Source organism: Triticum urartu, chromosome 3A (assembly GCF_056163025.1).
Source record: "Triticum urartu cultivar PI428250 chromosome 3A, HENAU_Tu73, whole genome shotgun sequence".
In the NCBI taxonomy this organism is placed as follows: domain Eukaryota; kingdom Viridiplantae; phylum Streptophyta; class Magnoliopsida; order Poales; family Poaceae; genus Triticum; species Triticum urartu.
Genome location: NC_141875.1, coordinates 482,029,869 through 482,038,528, shown reverse-complemented (window position 1 = coordinate 482,038,528; position 8,660 = coordinate 482,029,869).

Below are 8,660 nucleotides of genomic sequence, written 5' to 3'. Positions count from 1 at the left end.
ATACATAAGAAAAATCAAGGGGAATATATATAACATATATAATTATAAAAAATAGAGTTTTTTTAACACGGTATAGACGAGTTGGTGATGATGGTGTGCCTGCCATCCTGCAATATAGGTCGTCCAATTTATATCTGATGGATAGGAAGGAAACTATGGAAATTTTGCAAAAAGGTACCCACACATCTCTCCACATTTGCAAATAAGGCCTTCTCTCGTTCATCCTTTTCTCTCACAAGATAAAATAATCATACAAATGCATCTTGATGTTACGTGCAACGCACGGGCATTATGGGGGTTCAGCTAAGAATATAATACTCAGACAGGCTCACGGTTCTGGACTTTGGGCCACAAGACGGTGGGCCTGCATGTTTGGGGGCCCATGTGTTCTACCTCAGCACTTTTCATATTGCAAGCGATCGGTATGGCACTGGTTTTAGATGTTGTCGCAAGACGAATACACAAAATTGAATAAAGCACGGCAGCTGTTGGAATGAAATCGAACGATAGTTCCTAACCAGCAATCAGAGTTGCAATTCTATCAACGATATTGTCGTACTACTTATACACACAGGACACTTGTTTCACGATGCCAAATTATTACATCAAAATCTCTCAGAGGATAGATCAGTTTGGCAGTTGCGTGCTGCTACTGAAGAATTTCAAAGTTGATTTGGACCAGCTCTCCTTGTCGAGAAAGTTTGATTTTGACATCATCCCCTACCGCAAGATATGATTTAGATTTGAACTTTGACCATACTTTAGCATCAATCATCATGCAACCATCCTTTGTACTTATGGTATATCGAGCAGGTTCATTTACACCAAGGTTGCGCATGGTAAGAGAAACTTGGCCACGGTCGCCCGGATTGTTGAACGACTCCCTCGTTGCTCTAGGAATTCTCTGTTTGCAAACAAGAAGACAAACACAAACAGTTATATCAACACAGTGAATCATGTGAAACAACATGGAAAGAAAAAAAAGAACGAAGCACTTGGGCGGCCAATGCTTACCAAGAAGGTGGACATGTCAGTTTTTGTAAGGACTTTGGTATATGAAGTGCGAACTGCAGCCTAGTCTATTACCGGTGCAACTACTGGTTCCGTTGCCGCTGCACGGGCCGGAGCAGATGCAAGTGCAAGTGTTGGTGCAGGTGTCAAAGTCGTTGCTGGTGCCCGTGCCGATGCGACTGGTAGTGTCGCTGCTGCTGCCGGAGATGGTGCTCCTTGTAGAGCTGGTGCCGGTGTCGGAGTAGGTGCCGGTGTCGATGCCCGATCCTCCGGTAGATCATCCTGATCCGCTGACGCGGTCGGTGCCCAATCCTTAGCTAGATCAGACTGAGTTGCTGCCACTGTCAGTGCTAGAGAAACTGCCGGTGCTCGATCCGTTATTGAAGGTGGTACCGATGTGCGAGACAGCGGCGATCGTGTCTGGTTTGCTATGATCAGCTTTCGAACTTGACTAGGCTCCCTAAATGTGATCCAGTCTTTTTCTTCATTTCTTTTAAATGCAAGGACTAATTGTGGCGGGTTTGTTAAACCAAACTGCAGTTCATCATAGGGATTCAGCTTGTACTCAGACAACAGACTGATCCAATTTTTTCTAGTAATATAAGTGATGGACAGTGCCTTCATTATTGACACGACACAAGAAGTGAAACCTGCAAAAATAGCCATCGTAGAGCAAACCAAACGGTTTATTATATGATGAATGTCACATGGAAAAACCTGCATCGTAAAATTGCAACAAAAGAAAGAAAATATGACATTAAATCAATAAGATTTAGACAGTAAATCGATAAGATTTACTTGATGTGACACGAGTGAATCCTTACCAGGAAATCACTATGTTGAAGTACTAAATAGAAGATTGGTCATCCAACTACGCGTGGCATGCAGGGCCCCCACCTACTCCCACAAGCAGGACAGTCCAAAGGTCGTGAAAAATCGTATGGATCGAACATCCATGGGACTGGATATCCTGGTGGGTGTGATAAACCCTGCAATGCATACAGATATTGGAGTGTAACCATAATTGATAAACCGTCCTCACAAAAAAGATGATCTGGATACTTCAAAATATACAGACTAAATTGAGTGGACAGACATTAACATAGACTATTCTCAGGATTCACCACACACCAAAAGCGGCAGTACTAAACAATACAGGGTTCACAAACACAAATCAAGTACTGAACAATAGTACTTACTATAGACAAGCAAAGTTGCACTAATTAAACTCTACGGACTATTTCTTGCCACCAACCTACGGGATGAACCCCGCATAACTGACTAGGCCATGGACTTCATGAGAGATGTCTACCGGTACCATCACCATCTCGTCAACCTTGGAGAACCCAACAGAGTCGTCTTTCCACTCATAAACATGACGATGAAGACATGTCGCATAAGATTTGTCGGGAAGCTTTACAAGAACCACACCCTTCATAATCGAAGGCACGGCCAGGAAATTGTTGTGGTCGAGTACAGCCTCGAGAACACGCCTGACAACAATGCTACAGGAAAACACTAGTTCAGGACACGTGGCGACAAGGACACAATAGCTAGATAGTTTAGCAGTAGAACTCATCCTCAGGTCTTCCAGTTCACACGGCATGACTTTGAGAACTTCATCTCCATCGCGGACCTGGTTCTAATTCAAACAAAAACCAAATATTTTATTACTACCTCCGTTCAGAAATATAAGATGATTTTGATATTTTACTCCATATATGACTACATATACGCACAGAAATGAGTGAAAAAGACACTAGAACATGTCTTCAAAGGCATGAGAGCAGAGGGATTACTTGCAATATCCATAACACAAGTTACTGGGGCAAATATACCCTCTTCAAAGGTAGCATTGATGTTCATAAAGTAGTTGAGAGTAATCTATAAGAAATCAGGGTCAACCTCTCGCATGTTTTGGTCAAAAGAGGAATTTAGAACCATCATTTGGCACACAAAAATCACATGCAAGATCACCCAGAAAGTTGTACTACTAGTACTAGTACTGCGTGTTAGATGAAAAAACGCGATCAAGATCGAGAAAAAGATCGTCAAGAAGAGATATTACCTGGACTTGCTTAATGAGGGATCCCGGAGAGGGGGGCTTGGACAGGACGATGGCTTTGAGCTTGTCTGCGGTAGTCTCGGCGGGGTGCTTGCGCTTCTTCGTACCATGAGCCTCGACGGTTTTGGCTAGAGGCATAGACATCACTTCGGTCGGTGCTTCAGCGTCCATCAAGAAACTGTTAAATAGAAATAAAAGAAAAGAAACCATAATCACAAACCCAAAAGAAGAACAGAGAGGGAGTTATAGGATCAGTCTCGGGGTTGCAAGACCGGGCCTTGGCCAGAATCAACACAATTGATGCGCTCACCTTTCCTTCTTTGGGAGAGATGAACAATGGCAGAAGCAAGTCGGGATTTTCTTGAAGAAATGAGGAATAAGATGAGGGAGAAGCGAGTTGGGTAGAGAGTAAGCTGAGAGAAAAGAGTGAAATGATGGTTGCTTTGTCCGTCCAACTTACTACTGGAAAGGAGGGGTTTATGTGATTTGACGGCTCATTGGGCATTACTGCTGCGCTTCAATCGGGGTAGTCTACCGTGCAATTGGCACTCTACAAAGGAGTAATTTAGTGCATGGCCGGTGGACACTGATGCTGGCTGTCCCAAACGTCGACTAAAGTGAGTAGCAAGGTTCCCAACGACCGTCGAGGAGGATCCGCATGGTAGAGCGTGTCCACTATTTTTCTGGAGAAAAAAATGATTATAGCAAGTGTTTCCACTCTTACGATGGAGCAGTGCGAAACACGACAGCTACTTGAACATACATAGTGCTCCTACTACTAGGCATGTGCAGTGGTTCATACGTCAGTACCTCATAATCTTGTTGCTAGTGTAGTAAGATATGGCGATAACAAATGATGTTGTGCGCATGTCAACTATCTGAACAGTAATGTAACATAGTACCGCTTTTTTGACTGTGCGGTCGAGAATGAACGGTGAGATCAATGTTAACAGAACTAGGTATACAGTGCATGGAGAGTACGGTGCTACAGTACTCCATGAAACATGAACCATATGAAGCACGAATCAGTGTTGGGCAGGGTGTATGAAAGGTGCACGGGATGGGAGCAAAAGTTCCCTTCTCGACCCACTTTTGGGTGTTTGGCAGAGTGCATGAAGGGTGCATAAGTCCACACTAGTAGGTTAACACAAATACACGAAGAGGCAACAACTATATTGAGATGAGAATGCAACCGAACACACCCACACAATTTGTGCTATAGTGACTGATCTGCATCGTCTGAGTTTGATCCAACGGTCATATTGCGTCGAGACATGGACATGCCCATGCAGAGGATGCCTAAACACCACCGAAGTCCCTCTGCTTCTCGAGGCGCGTGACGTTGGTGATGCATGGTGCAACCGCCCGTAGAGCCCGCTCCCGGTCGACGGGAGCCAGCTCATCAAAGACGGCGTCCAATGGAACGAATGGATTTCGGTGTCGGAGTCCTGAGAGGATTCGCCCGGCAATGGCGACGGCAGCCTGCAACCCCTCCTTGTCCAGCTCCGCCCCCACCATCCCACGGAGACGGCTCAGCTCCTCGGAGATATAAGTGAAGAAGGAGACCAGGTCAGGAAGCCGCAGCTCGTTGAAGTCGACGGGGTGGTCGAACGGGTTTAGCCCGATGGCCGGCATGGTCGCGCTAGCACGACGGTAGGCATCGCACAGCCGCAACACGTGTGTGGCAACTTGGTCCACCAAGTGGCTGAGGCGATCCTGGACCTCGTCACGATCGGCCCGCTCGCGCTCCAGCCGGCTCCCCTAACGGCCTATCGTATCTCCCGCTTTCTGCAGCAACGCCGCCGACGCCTCGAGCATCTTTGTGATGGACGACTGCCACTTTTGAAGCTCCGTGAACTCCCTCACATAACAGAGGAGCATGGCACTCCTCTCCTCCTTGAGCTCATGGAGCTCCACGTCCTTAGCCCTGAGCTCCGCATCCTTGGCCTGGAGCTCCTGTGTCAGGCGCCTCACCTTAGACTCTGTGATCTGCTGCGCCACCATGGCACCAGGTAGAAGCAATGGGGAGAGGAAGCAAAGGGGAAAAACAGCTGAAAGGCAATGCAATCTACGGGAAGGCGGAGGGAGCTAGCCGAGGAGCGAGGAATCTTTTGGTTTTCACCATGGGAAAACACCAGTCGACGAATACTCACATCAGGGAGCAGTGGGTTTTACAGGCAGAGTCGTCGTGACTAATTGCTGACGCGCCTGCTCCCGTCAATCAAAAAAATTAAAAATCCTGCCGCGCATGCTCCCGTCAATCAAAAAATTAAAAATTCTGCCGCACCCAAACACCAGAGCAATGTCACGGTGGATATTTAAATTTACCTGTCGGCAAGGAGATAAAAAAGGGGTGAAAAACAAATGTGGCGGCGGCCTAGCTAATCGGTCGCACTAGCCCAACTAGCTAGCCACCGTGCTTCACTGATGTACTCAGCGGGAAAGGTGGTCTTTCGTGATTTGACGACCCATTTACTTACTTCGGTGCTACGACCGAGGAGGACCCAGAAAACACGCGGTAGGGCGTCCCATGTCTCGGCAAGGAAGAATATATGCGTGCACTACCCGGGAGGACCCCGAAACCGCGCGGTAGGGTGTGCCACATCTCGGTACGGAGGAAAAATGTGCGTGTAAAAATATACTGTATCAGACGTAGTGCCTATGGTTCGACCTCGAGGCCCAGCCAGTCGGCCGAAAACACCCCACTAGCCACACAGCTTCATCATGCTAACGTGGCATAGAGGATAGGTGTGGTTGGCTCCGTCTCGACCATCCACAACGTCTCTTGTTCTAGGCGATTCTTCTATTTTCCAAGCTTTTTTTAGTTATAATAACACCACGGCAAGTTAGCGCCGCTCTTCGTGTGTGCCCGTGCGTCTATAGGTTAGACGATGGAGAGGAGAGAGAGATCGCAGACCTGGGACCCACCAGTAAGTGAGTCAACGGTCATGCACGTGTTGACGAGGCACTACCTCTACTCTACTCAACGTAATACTGTAAAAAATCAAGTTATGGGACAAAGCCAACAACCGTTGTTGTTTCAGGCTATAGACTTACGCTTTGTAGTCCAGGTTGCTAGTTCGAATCTCGTCTTTCAGATTTGTTAGTTTTAAGTCCAAATTTGATCAATGACAAGTTGGACCCCATGTGTTTTTCTGATATTTCAGTGTAGGATGTTTTTTTAAACAAACACTTTGCGTGGTTAGACAAGTAACAACACGAGTTATACGTATTTTGCAAGTTTACAAACAAAAATGACAGCGACATAGAATATCACATCCATCCCGCAGCTTAGATGCTATGGTGATACGAATTTTGTACACCGTTGGAACTGAGATCCAATGGCTTGAGAGTAGTCTTTGTAATTACTAGATGACCCGGTTGCGCCAATGGCGCAAGAAGCCAGTTAGAAGTGATCTCTACTCCTAAGGGAGCAGTTGGTAGTCTCGCTTCCAGGTTTTATTTGTTGGAAATATGCCCTAGAGGCAATAATAAAAGCATTATTGTTATATTTCCTTGTTCATGATAATTGTCTTTATTCATGCTATAATTGTGTTATCCGGAAATCGTAATACATGTGTGAATAATAGACACCAACATGTCCCTAGTAAGCCTCTAGTTGACTAGCTCGTTGATCAACAGATAGTCATGGTTTCCTAACTATGGACATTGGATGTCATTGATAACGAGATCACATCATTAGGAGAATGATGTGATGGACAAGACCCAATCCTAAACATAGCACAAGATCGTATAGTTCGTTTGCTAGAGTTTTCCAATGTCAAGTATCTTTTCCTTAGACCATGAGATCGTGTAACTCCCGGATACCATAGGAGTGCTTTGGGTGTACCAAACGTCACAACGTAACTAGGTGACTATAAAGGTATACTACGGGTATCTCCGAAAGTGTCTGTTGGGTTGACATGGATCAAGACTGGGATTTGTCACTCCGTATGACGGAGAGGTATCACTTGGCCCACTCGGTAATGCATCATCATAATGAGCTCAAAGTGACCAAGTGTCTGGTCACGGGATCATGCATTACAGTACGAGTAAAGTGACTTGCCAGTAACGAGATTGAACGAGGTATTGGGATACCGACGATCAGATCTCGGGCGAGTAACATACCAATTGACAAAGGGAATTGTATACGGGGTTGCTTGAATCCTCGACATTGTGGTTCATCCGATGAGATCATCGAGGAGCATGTGGGAACCAACATGGGTATCCAGATCCCGTTGTTGGTTATTGACCGGAGAGCGATCTCGGTCATGTCTACATGTCTCCCGAACCCGTAGGGTCTACACACTTAAGGTTCGGTGACGCTAGGGTTGTAGGGATATGTTTATGCAGTAACCCGAATGTTGTTCGGAGTCTCGGATGAGATCCCGGACGTCACTAGGAGTTCCGGAATGGTCCGGAGGTAAAGAATTATATATAGGAAGTGCTATTTCGGCCATCGAGACAAGTTTCGGGGTCACCGGTATTGTACCGGGACCACCGAAAGGGTTCCAGGGGTCCACCGGGTGGGACCACCTATCCCGGAGGGGCCCATGGGCTGAAGTGGGAAGGGATCCAGCCCAAAGTGGGCTGGGGCGCCACTTCCCCCTAGGGCCCATGCGCCTAGGGTGGGGGAAACCCTAAAGGAAGAGTCCTAGAAGGGGAAGGCACCTCCTAGGTGCCTTGGGGAGGAGGGATTCCTCCCTTGGCCGCCGCCCCCCTAGGACATTGCATCTCCTAGGGCCGGCGCCCCCCCTAGGCTCCCTATATATAGTGGGGAAAAGAGGGCCTCTCAACCCACGCCTTTGGTGCCTCCCTCTCCCTCTCCAACACATCCTCCTCCTCCATAGAGCTTAGCGAAGCCCTGCGGAGTACTGCAGCTCCACCACCACCATGCCGTCGTGCTGCTGTTGGAGCCATCTTCCTCAACCTCTCCTTCCCCCTTGCTGGATCAAGAAGAAGGAGACGTTACGCTGACCGTACGTGTGTTGAACGCGGAGGTGCCGTCCGTTCGGCGCTAGGATCTCCGGTGATTTGGATCACGTCGAGTACGCCTTCCTCATCCCCGTTCTTTGAACGCTTTTGCGCATGATCTACAAAGGTATGTAGATACAATCCAATCACTCATTGCTAGATGAACTCCTAGATGGATCTTGGTGAAACCGTAGGAAAATTTTTGTTTTCTGCAATGTTCCCCAACAGTGGCATCATGAGCTAGGTCTATGCGTAGTTCTCTTGCACGAGTAGAACACAATTTGTTGTGGGCGTTGATGTTGTCAACTTTCTTGCCGCTACTAGTCTTATCTTGTTTCAACGGTATTGTGGGATGAAGCGGCCCGGACCAACCTTACACGTACGCTTACGTGAGACCGGTTCCACCGACTAACATGCACTAGTTGTATAAGGTGGCTGGCGGGTGTCTGTCTCTCCCACTTTAGTTGGAGCGGATTCGATGAAAAGGGTCCTTATGAAGGGTAAATAGAAGTTGACAAATCACGTTGTGGCTTTCACGTAGGTAAGAAAACGTTCTTTCTAGAACCCTACTTCAGCCACGTAAAACATGCAACAACAATTAGAGGACGTC